Genomic DNA, 15607 nt, shown 5'->3' on the forward strand with positions numbered 1-15607 from the left:
GTATCCTCACGTCCATTCTCAAGTAGGTCTGTTTCTTTATTCCCATCTTGCCCGTAGGTTCTTCATGACCATTTTTTATTTTATTTTAATTTTTAGATTCCATATATATGTGTTAGCATACGGCATTTGGTTTTCTCTTTCTGACTTACTTCACTCTGTGGGACAGACTCTAGGTCCATCCACCTCACTACAGATAACTCAATTTCATTTCTTTCTATGGCTGAGCAATATTCCATGGTATATATGTGCCACATCTTCTTTATCCATTCATCTGTCGATGGACAGTTAGGTTGCTTCCATGTCCTGGCTGTTGTAAATAGAGCTGCAGTGAACATTGTGGTACATGACTCTTTTTGAATTATGGTTTTCTCTGGGTATATGCCCAGTAGTGGGATTGCTGGGTCGTATGGTAGTTCTATTTTTAGTTTTTTAAGGAACCTTCATACTGTTCTCCATAGTGGCTGTATCAATTCACATTCCCACCAATAGTACAAGAGTGTTCCCTTTTCTCCACACTCTCTCCTGCATTTATTGTTCGTAGATTTTTTGATGATGGCCATTCTGACCAGTGTGAGATGATACCACATTGTAGTTTTTTTTTTTTAACATCTTTATTGGAGTATAATTGCTTTACAGTGGTGTGTTAGTTTCTGCTTTATAACAAAGTGGATCAGTTATACATATACATATGTTCCCATATCTCTTCCCTCTTGCGTCTCCCTCCCTCCCACCCTCCCTATCCCAGCCCTCTAGGTGGTCACAAACCACCTAGCTGATCTCCCTGTGCTATGTGGCTACTTCCCACTAGCTATCTATTTTACGTCTGGTAGTGTATATAAGTCCATGCCACTCTCTCACTTTGTCACAGCTTACCCTTTCCCCTCCCCATATCCTCAAGTCCATGCTCTAGTAGGTCTGTGTCTTTATTCCTGTCTTACCCCTAGGTTCTTCATGACCTTTTTTTTTTTCTTAGATTCCATATATATGTGTTAGCATATGGTGTTTGTTTTTCTCTTTCTGACTTACTTTACTCTGTATGACAGACTCTAGGTCCATCCACCTCATTACAAATAGCTCAATTTCGTTTCTTTTTATGGCTGAGTAATATTCCATTGTATATATGTGCCACATCTTCTTTATCCATTCATCTGTTAATGGACACATAGATTGCTTCCATGTCCTGGCTATTGTAAATAGAGCTGCAGTGAACATTGTGGTACATGACGCTTTTTGAATTATGGTTTTCTCAGGGTGTATGCCCAGGAGTGGGATTGCTGGGTCGTATGGTAGTTCTATTTTTAGTTTTTTAAGGAACCTCTATACTGTTCTCCAAGGTGGCTGTATCAATTTACATTCCCACCAAGAGTGCAAGAGTGTTCCCTTTTCTCCACAGCCTCTCCAGCATTTATTGTTTCTAGATTTTTTGATGATGGCCATTCTGACTGGTGTGAGATGATATCTCATTGTAGTTTTGATTGGCATTTCTCTAATGATTAATGATGTTGAGCATTCTTTCATGTGTTTGTTGGCAGTCTGTATATCTTCTTTGGAGAAATGTCTATTTAGGTCTTCTGCCCGTTTTTGGATTGGGTTGTTTGTTTTTTTGATATTGAGCTGCATGAACTGCTTGTAAATTTTGGAGATTAATCCTTTGTCAGTTGCTTCATTTGCAAATATTTTCTCCCATTCGGGGGGCTGTCTTTTCGTCTTGTTTATGGTTTCCTTTGCTGTGCAGAAGCTTTTAAGTTTCATTAGGTCCCATTTGTTTATTTTTGTTTTTATTTCCATTTCTCTAGGAGGTGGGTCAAAAAGGATCTTGCTTTGATTTATGTCATAGAGTGTTCTGCCTATGTTTTCCTCTAAGAGTTTTATAGTATCTGGCCTTACATTTAGGTCTTTAATCCATTTTGTGTTTATTTTTGTGTATGGTGTTAGGAAGTGTTCTAATTTCATTCTTTTACATGTAGCTGTCCAGTTTTCCCAGCACCACGTGTTGAAGAGGCTGTCTTTTCTCCACTGTATATTCTTGCCTCCTTTATCAAAGATAAGGTGACCATATGTGCGTGGGTTTATCTCTGGGCTTTCTATCCTGTTCCATTGATCTATATTTCTATTTGTGTGCCAGTACCGTACTGTCTTGATTACTGTAGCTTTGTAGTATAGTCTTAAGTCAGGGAGCCTGATTCCTCCAGCTCCGTTTTTCTTTCTCAAGATTGCTTTGGCTATTCTAGCTCTTTTGTGTTTTCATACACATTGTGAAATTTTTTGTTCTAGTTCTGTGAAAAATACCATTGGTAGTTTGATAGCGATTGCTTTGAATCCGTAGATTAATTTGGGTAGTATAGTCATTTTCACAATGTTGATTCTTCCAATCCAAGAATATGGTATATCTCTCCATCTATTTGTATCATCTTTAATTTCTTTCATCAGTGTCTTATAATTTTCTGCATACAGGTCTTTTGTCTCCTTAGGTAGGTTTATTCCTACGTATATTATTCTTTTTGTTGCAGTGGTAAATGGGAGTGTGTTCTTAATTTCACTTTAAGATTTTTCATCATTAGTGTATAGGAATGCCAGAGATTTCTGTGCATTAATTTTGTATCCTGCTACTTTACCAAATTCATTGATTAGTGTATGAGCTAATCAATGAATATATGTTGGGTACTAACGCCTTATCAGTCATATCATTTGAAAATATCTTCTTCCATTTAGTATGTTGTCTTTTCATTTCATCAGTGGTTTCCTTTGCTGTGCAGAAGCTTTTAAATTTAATTAGGTCCCATTTGTTTATTTTTGTTTTTATTTCCATTACTCTAGGAGATGGATCCAAAACAATATTGCTGTGGTTTATGTCAAAGACTGTTCTGCCTATGTTTTCTTCTAGGAGTTTTATAGTGTCTGCTCTTACATTTAGGTCTTTAATCCATTTTGAGTTTATTATTGTGTATGGTGTTAGAGAGTGTCTAATTTCATTCTTTCAAATGTAGCTGTCCAGTTTTCCCAGCACCACTAATTGAAGAGACTGTCTTTTCTCCATTGTATACTCTCGCCTCCTTTGTCATAGATTAATTGACCTTGATAAGTATGTGGATTTATTTTGGGGCTCTGTCTTCTGTTACATTGATCTATGTGTGTTTTTCATACACCACATTAATGAATTGAAGAATAAAAATCGTATGATCTTCTCAATAGATATAGAAAAAGCTTTTGATAAAATTCAACATCCAGTTGTGATAAGAACTCTCCAGAAAATGGGCATAGAGTGAACATACCTTAACATAGTAAAGGCCATATATGACAAACCCACAGCTAACGTCATACTCAATGGTGAAAAGCTGAAAGCATTTCATCTAAGATTAGGAACAAGACAAGGATGTTCACTCTTGCCACTTTTTTTCAACACAGTTTTTAAAGTCCTAGCCACAGCAGTCAGAGAAGAAAAAGAAATAAAAGGAATCCAGATTGGAAAGGAAGAAGTAAAACTGTCACTGTTTGCAGATGACATGGTATTATACACAGAAAATCCTAAAGACACCACCAGAAAACTACTAGAACTTATCAGTGAATTTGGTAAAGTTGCAGGATACAAAATTAATAAATAGAAATCTGTTGCATTTCTATCAAGAACAAATTATCAGAAAGAGAAATTAAGGAAACAGTCCCACTTACCATCACATCAAAAAGCATAAAACACCTAGGGATAAAACTACCTAAGGAGGTAAAAGACCCCAGAAAAGTATAAGACACTGATGAAAGAAATTGAAGATGATACAAACAGATGGAAAGATATACTGTGTTCTTGTATTGGAAGAATTGATATTGTTAAAATGACCATACTACCCAAGGCAGTCTATAGATTCAGTGCAATCCCTATCAAAATACCAATGGCATTTTTCACAGAACCAGAGCAAATAATTTCAAATTTTGTGTGGAAACAAAAAAGACCCTGAATAGCCAAAATAATCTTGAGCAAGAAGATCAGAACTGTAGGCATCACACTCCTCGACTTCAGACTATAGTACATAGCTACAGTAATCATAACAGTATGGTACTAGCACAAAATGGCCTTCTTAATTTTTAGAATTATAAACTGAACTAGTTTATGTATGAAAGATACTTATATGGAATTTGTATAAAAATAATATGAGGGGAGGGTGAATGGGAATGGAGAGGAAATAAGATTGTCTATAGCTTATTTTTTGAGGCTGTGTAATATATACATGGGTGTTCATTTTACTCCTTTCTCTATTTTTGTATATGCTTGAGTTTTTACATAGTAATGTGTTAAAATATTTTCTGTTTTTGCCTTTGTGATATCATTTTTTTGGCAAGGATGGAGCAGAAGGTCAAATAGGATATTGATATTTTGAATTTCCAATCTCAAAGCTCCTACTAGGAGCTTTAAATGTAAAAGTTGCATGTGGTGGTTTGGTGATAAAGAGCTTTGGTGAAGAGACCAGACTGAGTGTAATGATAATTCCATTGAGATCTTGAAATACTCCTATTTGAAGAGCAAAAATGTCCTACTGGGTGTTCCAAAGAAGAGCAAAGTTTGTGAGAAGGCCAAGGAAAAGTTGAATATCATATTAAAGTACTGATGAGATTGAAAATGATACTTGGGTGCTTCTGGGTGACAGACTGTCTTAAATTCTTTCTCAACTGTCCATCATATTTTCTTCCCTTTTCATCATCTTGTATAACTTTTTTTGCTTAGTGCTAGCTTGTTAAATGATATGTTTTAAGCTGATAATTAATTCCCTTTGGTTTTGCAAGAGTAACACTTCCTGATATTCTATTTTGAGCTCATAGCATATTTGCATGTACTTTTTAAAATCCTGATTATTAATGGTTTACCTTTAATGAAGGTAATAGCATTTTCTTTATGAAAACAGGAAAACACTATGAAGCTAAAGCAGAACTGTACTTTCTTGTTTTTTTCTGGTAATGCCCCTTGGATATAAGAATTCAGTTAGTTATTTTCCCTTTCTAATTTTACTAACCATTTCAGAGAAGTGGTTCAGCACAGTCATTGCCAGTTCTACTGCAGATCAAGAAATCTTTTAAATATTCTTAAAAGCTACCATAATAAGCCCTTGGCACTGTGTGTCTTTAGAGGATAGTTTTCTTTTTCAGGTATTATGTTTAGTTAATGACATGAAGACTGAGTGGAGGAGGATGCAATATCTTCGCCCAGGAAGATGGAGAAGAAGAGTGGCCACTTGGATCAGTTAGAATTTTAGGAAAAATGAACATTTTAATGGCCTTTTGATTTTCATCAAACCATTTGGAAGGCCGTCCTAACTTACAAGTGGGTTCCTTTGAGGTTGCATCAAAAGTGCAGGGCACTTTCTTGTTATCCTTATCAAGGGTTTGACAGAGTGTTTACTCAGTGAATGTTTGTGGGTTTAAAAAAACTGAAATGCTATTTGATGGCTTTCTTGGTCATTGCTGCAAGAAGATGACATTTATGGTGAGAGCATACTGTGATATATTCATATGGATCCTTTTATGATGTTCCTAGTTCCAGTATCAATACAAAGTACCACCTCATCACAGGTGACTACTTCAGTCTGTTTTCCATATAGAGTTCTCATTGCCCTATAGAGTACAAGGCTGGAACTCTTTCGGTGGTACTGTTCTTCTGATAACTTTTCTTTAATTGTTTGGTTTTAGTTCTCTTGGTGCCAGGCTTACAGTAAACATTAATTGCTGTTTATAAATCGAATGGATGAAGGAATAATTGCTAGCTATGTAACATGGGGAATGTTAAAGTTCTCTGAATGTAAGTTTCTTCATATGTACAACAGAGGTGATAATACCTAACTTTAAAGATGTTAGTAAGATAGATAGATACAGCTTATATAAGTTATATATCAACCTCTCTATCTTGCATAGCACAGTAACTGGCAGATCATAGGTACCGAGGAAATGTTAGTCCTCTCTTCTCCCATCGTACCTTGTACTTTTAAAGGGATGTTGCTCACATCCGTACATGTTGCACACTGGACAGCTTCATAGGGTGACATTCATGTTGCATATAATATGAATGGCACCACTGAAGATATGTGACCTGAAAAACTAAATATAATGACTTTGCATTTTTTTTTTTTTTTTTTGCGGTACGCGGGCCTCTCACTGCTGCGGCCTCTCCCGTTGCGGAGCACAGGCTCCGGACGCGCAGGCTCAGCGGCCATGGCTCACGGGCCCAGCCGCTCCGCGGCACGTGGGATCCTCCTGGACCGGGGCACGAACCTGCGTCCCCTGCATCGGCAGGTGGACTCTCAACCACTGCGCCACCAGGGAAGCCCTGACTTTGCATTTTTAACACTCTATGCCAGTGATTCTGAAAATGTGAGCAATTAAAAACTCTTGCATCAGAATTAACTAGAAGTGATTTCTAAAAATGCAGATCTCTGTGTCCCTCCAAATCTGCATAATCAGAATTCCTTGAGGTAGAACACATAGATCTGTATTTTAAACAGCTCCTCAAATAATTATTTTAATAGCTGTATTGTGATATAATTCACATACCATACAATTTACCTGTTTGGCCCGTCTTTCTTTTTTTTTTTTGCTATTAAGATTTGTCTTTTAATATTCCATGAGATGTCTTGATTGTACATTTTCCAAAGTACTTTTCCAGCCGCATCTCCCAACCCTTCCAAAAGATTTCTGTGGTCTGTCCAATGCAATAAAAGATGCTTGATTATGGTTCTGTCCACCTTCTCTTTTCGAAAGCAAAGAATCCTAAATGACTTAAATGGTCATACATTCTTATCTAATAAGGAAAAACATTTACAAATATCAGAAACTCAGTTTTGAGACACTTGTATTAATTTTGAACTGAATCAGCATTTTGTGGGTTTTAAAAAAGGCAACGGTTGGAACTCACGACTTGCTGACAAACACATTTCTGCTGAGGGAAGGGGAAGACAGGGATGGTGAATGCTGCATTTCTCCATTGGCCCCAAAGTGCTAATTCCACAAAGGGATACATCAAAAGCAAACATGCAACTGTGGTTTTAAAACTTTTTACTGCAATATAACAATGAAGTAAACGGTAATTAGACACCTACCAATTTTCCCCCAAAGCAAAGCAAAAAAAATGTAAACAGGAAAATAAAACTCTGCCTATACTCGTACAGCTTCTCAAATCATATTAGAAGGGTCTCACATTCAATGATCAAGAAATTTAAAATAGCAGTAATTATTTTCATTTTAAGAAAATATTACCCCTCTCCCCACTCAACCCCAAGTATTTATCATGAAAGAATGGGCTTTCTTACACATTAATTTTATACCTATTTGAAGCAGCAACAATAACCATCAATAATTTGGCATTTCTGTTTACAGTTGCTCCAAATTTTTTTTTTTCAATTTCACAAAGCCATTATCCAATGTTGCCATAGAATAGGGACCGTAGATTCTAGGTAGCAGAGACTCTTTCTGAAACCAATGTTAAGTCAAAGAAATATAAAGCAGGGCATTACACTAAGTTTCTGGATCTAGTACACTAAAAGAGTGAAACCTAGGAAAAGTTACCTACTGTTTTATAGAAGAAATAAAGACCTGCAAAAGCTGACTTTTGTTTGTACAATTTTTTACACGCTGTGTGGATTTGTGGCATCTGCTAATTGAAGCAGGCATGCACGGTATTCATCCCCGCCCTGCATCTTAGATCCCCCCTTCCCACCCCCAACAATCCACTACCTTATACCAAGTATGTGGACATAAGCCCAAGTCATCCCAGACGATCCAGTGAACAAAGTTAGTGTAATGCACTGGTGTGAAGTGTGAGATGAAAAAAAGTCCCTTTCAATCTTCATCAAAGTTTTGCTATAGAAGAAAATTGGCAGCCAAGTTCTCATTCCTCTCACAAGCAAAATATGCTTGTATCGCAAGTCTTTCAGGAAATCCTAATGCCTTTAACCTTTCTATAGCTTCTTCTTCCTGAGGCGTTACTTGAATGTAGTTCATATGACCACTTCCAGCTTCTGCAGTTCCTCCACTGCCACTTCCACCCCTCCTCCTTGACCCCCCATTTCTTGAACTGGTTCAATATAACATCTGAATAAAATGCTCCTGATGGTGGCTAATTTACTGCAGTAACTGAGGATTTTCTCGACCTATCTGTTGTAGCGATGCTGGAAGCAGGGAAGGATTCTGTTGGATAATTTGTCTCCTCTGTTGAAACTGAGGCTGATTCCGTAAAAATGCAAGAGGGTGTCCTCCAGAACTTGTTGTAGTCGTTGCTGTCGTAGTTGCTGCAGCTGCAGCCACTGATGACTGAGGAGCCCCAATACTCGCTGCTGGAGGGGGGTCAACCACAGCCTGACTTTCTCTATATCCAGGAATTCCCATTAAAAGATACTCCACTGCTCTGTCAGGGTTGTTGAAACTGGCTCTCAGGGCTGCAATTACTTGCTCTCGTTCATAGCCCATTGACATGATCTCAGTTACCATATTCTCCTAAGACTGACTTGTCACAAGTGCACTTGTTGCATCTTCAAAAAGGTTTGACCGAGAAGAATCACCTGATGTACCATCAGTTGATGTTGGGCTAGCAGCCACTGGTGTTTCTGCTGGCTTTTCTGCAGGTTTTTCTTGTTTCATTGCACTAGCAGGTGCAGGTTCAGAAGCCACTGTACTTGATGCTGGAGTGACAGATGCAGGTGTGGGAGTGGGGGCCAAAGTGAGGGCAGGGGTTGGGGCCTGAGCCACAGCTGGTGCTGTGGAGAAACTAACTGTGGTAGTGGTGGCAGAATTAGATTGCTGAGTTGTAGCTGGTGCTGGTGGTGTCACTGCTTTGGGTCTTGTCACCATAACCACCACGAAGTTTTTCTCATCAATTTTACATTCTTTTAGAGCAGTATCATCATTGAGGATTTTGCCTGCTAAATTAATTTTTGACCTGCTACAGGAAAGGCATCTTTACCCTTTTCAGATTTAGTCTTCTCATTCAGTGCTCTTACTATCTCGTCTGGGTCGATGTCCATCTTGAAGGTCTGCTGCTGGAGGGTCTTCAGGGTGACCAGCATGGTGCTGCCACGCAGCAACGCTGCCCAAGTCTTTCTTAATTATACTGACCCATTGCTCTCTTGGTTCCCTAGTTTAGTGCTCTTTGCCAGAGGAAAACAAAAAAAGAAGTGCCCCCACCCTTTTCTTTGTGATTCTTCGTGGCTCCAAAGTAGCAAATGTTTGTACACATTGTCTTGTACATGTTTCTTCTGGAACTTTCATCACACTCCTTCATTCTTAGGGCTTGATATCTATCTTTACTTCTACTAGTTTGCATGTGCGCATGCATGCGTGCGCACAGAGACGCACACACACACACTCAGGCTTAGAGTCAAATTAGGTTTGAACTGTGGGTCTGCCACTTTTAGGCAAGATACACTCCCTTGGTTAACTGAAAAATGAGGCCAATAAATACCTAGTTCTTAGGGTTGTATGAGAATAAAATGGAATAAAATGTAAGGTGCTTAGTATATTGTGTGACAAATGAGGCTAATAATACCTATTTCATCAAGCTGTGAGAATAAAATGGAAGTTGCTTAGCATATTATGTGGAACATGCTGAACATCTGAAAATGATAGCTATAATTAAGTTGAAGAGAGTAATATATACCCCCTTATAGTCCATAAAGTTACTAATTTTAATAAATTCATCAAACGTTTATTGATTACTTACTAAATACAAGATACTGTGCCTGTGGTGCTGTAGGGAACATAAGTATAAATATTTCATGAGGTCTGCCCTGAAGGACCTTACCATTTATACAGTACACAAATAACCACATATAATAAATATTTCATAATGGAATGATAGAATAAATGCTGGTGTAGATTTGCAAACAAATTGTTATCAGAACACAGAGGAGAAAGAATTTTAATTTCAGACAAGGGTGAGGTCAGCTTTCATGAAGGAGGTAGGTAGTGTTTAGTCTGGGACTCCAAGGATGGTGGAAATATGGTTATGGAGAAAGGGAAGCCTAGTTTTGCTGGGGAATAGATACAGAATGGAGAGTTTAGGGGGATGTGGCTGAAAGGGGGACTGGATCTTGATCTTAGAGGTATCAAATGACAACCCACAAAGCCTTCAGATGACATGTTGTAGGCAGTTGAGAACTAGTAAAGAGTTTTGAGGAAGGCAGTGACATCAGCTGATCTGTATCTTAGAAAAGTTACTTTAGCCATATGTAGAATATATTCATGGTATAAGAGTTAGGAAATAGAAACTCCATTTATGTGGGTATTCAGAATATTAGCAAGATTGTGACATAGCAGTTGGGCAAAGGAGGTGCAAAACTATCCTTCCAAACTCAGGACATAGAAGATGTTTCAAAGCCGCTGCTGGTGAAGTCTTGTGGAAAAGTTCGGTGCTGAACTAGGGCAGTGCCAGTGAGAATAGAAAGAAAAGGAAAGAAAGGTGGGGAGAGGGGGATACACACATACTCAAGAGATAACTGGATTAACTAATGGATATATAACATAAAAAGAAACGAAAATACCTGCAAAAATGATGTAAATTTATTCTGAATAAATCAAGCAAGGCTATTTTGGAAACTGCAGCAACCCTTTATATTGTTCAAAAATGAACACACACATCAAAATATTGACTGTTTTCACTTGAAAATTTAACCTGTTTTTCTATTTATGCATGTCGTCTTTTGTGTCTCAAAGTATTTTGTTTATTTGTGTATAGACTTCTAGGTATTTATGGATTTTTCTATTTTGCTTACTAATATTGATATGAAGGAAATGTATTGATTTATTTTAATATTTTTATTTTTATACTGAGTTCTCTAATTAGTCCTAATTGTTTTTCAGTTAGTATTTCATATTTTTTCAGGCAGTCCTCTTTCCAAGACTTATATACTTCTTATTTTTCTTGACTCATGTCATTAGCTAGAATTTCTAAAGTAATATTAAATAATAGCCATAAGATCTGGTTACTTGTTTTTAACTTAGTCTTTTACTATTAAATAGGATTTTTTGAGGCATAATTGACATATAACATTGTGTAAGTTTAAGGTGTACAAAATGTTGATTTGATACACTTATGTATTGTAAAATGTTTACCACCATAGCCTTAGCTAACACCTCTCTCATGTCACATAATTACCAATATTTTTTTGGTGGTGGTAACATTTAAAGCCTACTCCTCTCTTAGCAACTTTCCAGAACAAAATACAGTATTATTAACTATAGTCACCATGCTGTACATCCAGAACTTATTCATCCTATAATTGGAGGTTTGTACAGTTTGACCAACACCTGCCCACCCCCAGCCCCTGATAACCACCATTCTAGTCTCTTTCTATGAGTTCTGCTTTTTTAGATTTTACATATAATTTAGATCATACAGTATTTGTCTTCCTCTTAGTAGGATATTTTAGATTATCTTTATTTGATAAAGAATGGATACCTGTACTCTTAGTTTGCTTTGAATCCTCAGAATAGACAATGAATTTAATCAAATGCCTTTAATAGGTCTTTATTTAATATTTTTGACGAGACTGATCTACTTTTCATGTCATCTTTTAGTATAACATTTACACTAGTTTTACAAAATAAGTTGAGAGTTCATCCTTTTAGTGCTTTGCAGTAATTTCATTGGCTTTGGAATCTTTTGATGCTGGAAAATTTCCCAATGTTTGCTGGTAAAATTATTGAAGCCCAGGCTTTTATTAGGGGAACTTCTTCACCAGTGCTTCCAATTCCCAAGATGTAGTAAGAAAAATATCCTAGAACAAATCTGTGCAAAGTGTTCAATTTTTTTTAAGAATAAAATGATCAATTTTACATTCCATTATTAAAATACATATTAAAGCTCCAATAATTTTTGTAGAGGTATTGTTGTAGGGATAGACAGACACATCAGATACAACTATGGAGCAGAATAATTAGTACGCAAGTTTAAATACAAATGTAGCACTTTAAAATATTTATTTCAAATAGTGGCCCCCAAAAAGGTTTATTTTTCGAATTACATTTGGGAAAGTTTTATCATTTGAAAAGAAAGAAATTGGATCCTTACTGTGTAGCATACACCAAAATTAACATTAGGTGGATTAAAGATATAAATATAAAATTGAAACTTTACTAAAGAAAACTTTAGATGAATATTTATGTGACATTGGGGTGGAAAATGCTTTTAAAAATATAACAGTAAGGGAAGAAAGCCATACTGGAAAAAGACAAATGGATTTAACTATATCATAAGCTTTAAAGGTTGTCATTAAATATTTGAATTACTAATATTAAATCCAAGAATGCCAACAGTCCATGGTGGAAATTCTAATCTTAACTGTAATATACCTGTCATATTTAGATGATAGTTTTTGTTTGTTTGTTTGTTTTAACAATTCAAAATGTGGCTCCTTTTTCTGCCTTTGATTGCTTTCTGTAGAAATTCCCCCAGCTGCCAGGGCAAATTTCTCACCCAGACTCTGGGACTCGAGTCGCCTATCCAACAGAGCATTGATGCTGCCAAGTTGGCATTAACTCTCTTATTAGCTTCAAGAAGACTTGAGACAGAAGCCGTCAACCCTTCATCTTTGGCATCTAGGTGGCTGTGAAACATATCAAAATTTAGTCAAAAGAGATAATCTTGTCTGGTTATATTTGAAGAAAATCATATTTAAAGAATGCATACTCTTTTCCTTTCCTTGTTTTACACAGTGTTCACAAACATAGGAATGATTGTTAACTTCTTATACTTTTTCCACTTGTAAATTAAAGAAGAAATTCTGCAGAAATTGAGAAAGAGAGCAAAAACACTGATTTTCTGAAATAAAATATTTAAGGATCTGCAGCCAATAATAATTTAATTCCCAAAAGCGGAGCAATTGAAGCCATTTCCAGCCATCAGTACACAAATAGAAAGCAAAATCTTATAATTCTCTTGTGTTAAAGACAATAGTTATTTAAAACAATTTGTTTTAACTCTAGAGTTTCTTAAATCTCTTAATTACAGCTAGAAAATATTGTCAAATTTTATGCAAACTTTAGCATATTAAATTTTGGAGTCCATATAGGTAGCAATCATTTATTTATTTATTTTTTAATCTTTGAGTAAGCATTGGAAATTAGTGAGTCACCTAGTTTTACCTGCAAAAAAATGTGAACTCTCTTACCTACTCCACCAGAGTTTGATTAAAGACATACGTATGACAGTGGGCCAAACTATATCATAGTATGTCAATTTTCTATGAGATGTTAATAAGTATTCCTTGGTAAATAGTTCTATGGTTGAACAATTTTGGGAAAAATTGGAATCATTGTAGGTAAATTTAATAAATGCCTGCAGGATTTCTCAGACCTTTTAATTTGCTAAAATGTATTTTGATGCTCTAAGGGATGTTCATAGCATCCAGCATGTCCTACAAGCATTTTGCACATGGTATATATTGACATCTTTGAGAAAGTTGCACTAAATTGAATGTAATTTGGAAACTGCTACTGCAAAGCCATATAGAATAACCAGTATGAAAAGCTGTACATCATGTTGTAATAGCTGTTGCTATTAATTCATCTAAATGCCATTTATTGAGGACATTCCCTTGAAGAAGCCATGCTGAATGGCTTTGTAACTAGAAATCTGTTCTACTTCAGCTTTATACTGTGGCTTAGATCCAGTGCTTCATGTATAAACACAAATAAATATGACCAGGTCAAGTAATTCCATGCCATCTAAGAGAGGGTATTTCAAGTTTGATCATTTAATTTAAAAGGCAGCTCACTGGTCTTACCTCCTTTTAACCATTGTGCATGTGGTTAATAAGTAAAGTGTGAATTCCTTTCAATGTTTTTCATATTAATATGTTTTATCGCCACTTTTAAAATTTTTTGTGGGAAAGACTAGTCCCTAGACAAGGATTAACACAGGAGTTTTCTATTGCTTAACTTGTTTCTAATTTCTTACGAGTTTCTTTTATGCATTTTCCTGTGCTAAAAATACAAACATATAAAAAATTATGACATATAATCCCCTTCTATATTTTGGGAATCAATTTACCTGTGAATGAGATAGTAACTACTTCATAGAAATCACTATGTTTTTTAAAGTATGTTTTACATGTGTTCAAAATGAAGGATAATATTCTTGTTATAATAGTTTGGCACATTGTCTACAAGGAAGAGTAGTGTACAAATTAGCTTTAAGATGGTATGCCTTGAGGATTGTAGGATAGAAAGGCATAGTCTTTCTAATACAAGGATGTACATCAGAGGTGTGAACTAGAAATTATAGCTCTGCCTTATTGGGACATAACACGAGCTCAAGTGACCCCTGCTCTCCTTGTTCATCTATCTCTGACACTTCCCATTAAGAAGACACGATTGGGTAGCTTTTCCGTGACCCAATATGAAACATCTCTGATAAACAAGGTTTCAGATCAAGGTATCTCAGAAAGGCAGTTGGCCTCCTAGTGCCCTGACTTCCCTTTGGTTTGTGCACAAATTCAGCCCAGGCCCAGTTAGTGGAGGACAGCCCCTAGGATAGTTTCTCTCTGTACACATTCCACAAGATCCAGGCAGAGCTGCTCTGCAAAAAATATGTTCACATGGTGCCTTTTTTTTCTTAGAGGGGCAATGTTTTAAATACTTGGAGACTTCACGGCCTGTCAGGTACACAAATTTGAAGTAATACAGGTGAGAGGTTCTTGTGACAATTTATGGAAAGTAACATTTTAATCTAGAGCTCTATGTTTGTGGGCAGCATGAGACAAGTCTAGATGAAAACCTGTTCACTTTTATATATACTCTGTAGATTTTGTAGTTTGCTGAGTGTGTCCTCATAAATGTATTTAAATAGCTGCAATTAGAAAACATGTTCTGGATGAGTGTCACAATTAAATGGTAAACTACATATATTGGTATTTATTTATTTATTTTTAAACATCTTTATTGGAGTATAATTGCTTTACAATGGTGAGTTAGTTTCTGCTTTATAACAAAGTGAATCAGCTATACATATACATATATCCCCATATCCCCTCCCTCTTGCATCTCCCTCCCTCCCACCCTCCCTATCCCACCGCTCTAGGTGGTTACAAAGCACTGAGCTGATCTCCCTGTGCTATGTGGCTGCTTCCCACTAGCTATCTATTTTACGTTTGGTAGTGTATTTAGGTCCATGCCACTCTCTCACTTTGTCCCAGCTTACCCTTCCCCCTCCCCGTATCCTCAAGTCCATTCTCTGGTAGGTCTGCGTCTTTATTCCCGTCCTGCCCCTAGGTTCTTCATGACCTTTTTTTTTTTTTTTTAGATTCCATATATATGTGTTAGCATACGGTATTTGTTTTTCTCTTTCTGACTTACTTCACTCTGTACGACAGACTCTAGGCCCATCTACCTCACTACAAATAACTCAATTTCATTTCTTTTTATGGCTGAGTAATATTCCATTGTATATATGTGCCATATCTTCTTTATCCATTCATCTTTGATGGGCATTTAGGTTGCTTCCATGTCCTGGCTATTGTAAATAGAGCTGCAATAAACATTGTGGTACATGACGCTTTTTGAATTATGGTTTTCTCAGGGTGTATGCCCAGGAGTGGGATTGCTGGGTCGTATGGTAGTTCTATTTTTAGTTTTTTAA

At 36.5% G+C, this 15607-nt stretch overlaps 1 protein-coding gene and 1 pseudogene across 2 annotated transcripts in view; one reads left to right on the plus strand and one right to left on the minus strand.

Annotated features, from left to right (window-relative positions):
- Positions 1–15607, plus strand: part of IL1RAPL1 (interleukin 1 receptor accessory protein like 1) — a gene marked incomplete at both ends in the record, with an annotated part of 1135095 nt that overhangs the window by 237638 nt on the left and 881850 nt on the right. The window lies entirely within an intron of this gene.
- Positions 7816–9038, minus strand: LOC307069323 (UV excision repair protein RAD23 homolog B-like; annotated as a pseudogene). The gene has a single exon. The product of its transcript is annotated as a UV excision repair protein RAD23 homolog B-like (transcript).

The sequence above is a fragment of the Hyperoodon ampullatus genome (assembly GCF_949752795.1).
Source record: "Hyperoodon ampullatus genome assembly, chromosome: X".
NCBI lineage: Eukaryota > Metazoa > Chordata > Mammalia > Artiodactyla > Ziphiidae > Hyperoodon > Hyperoodon ampullatus.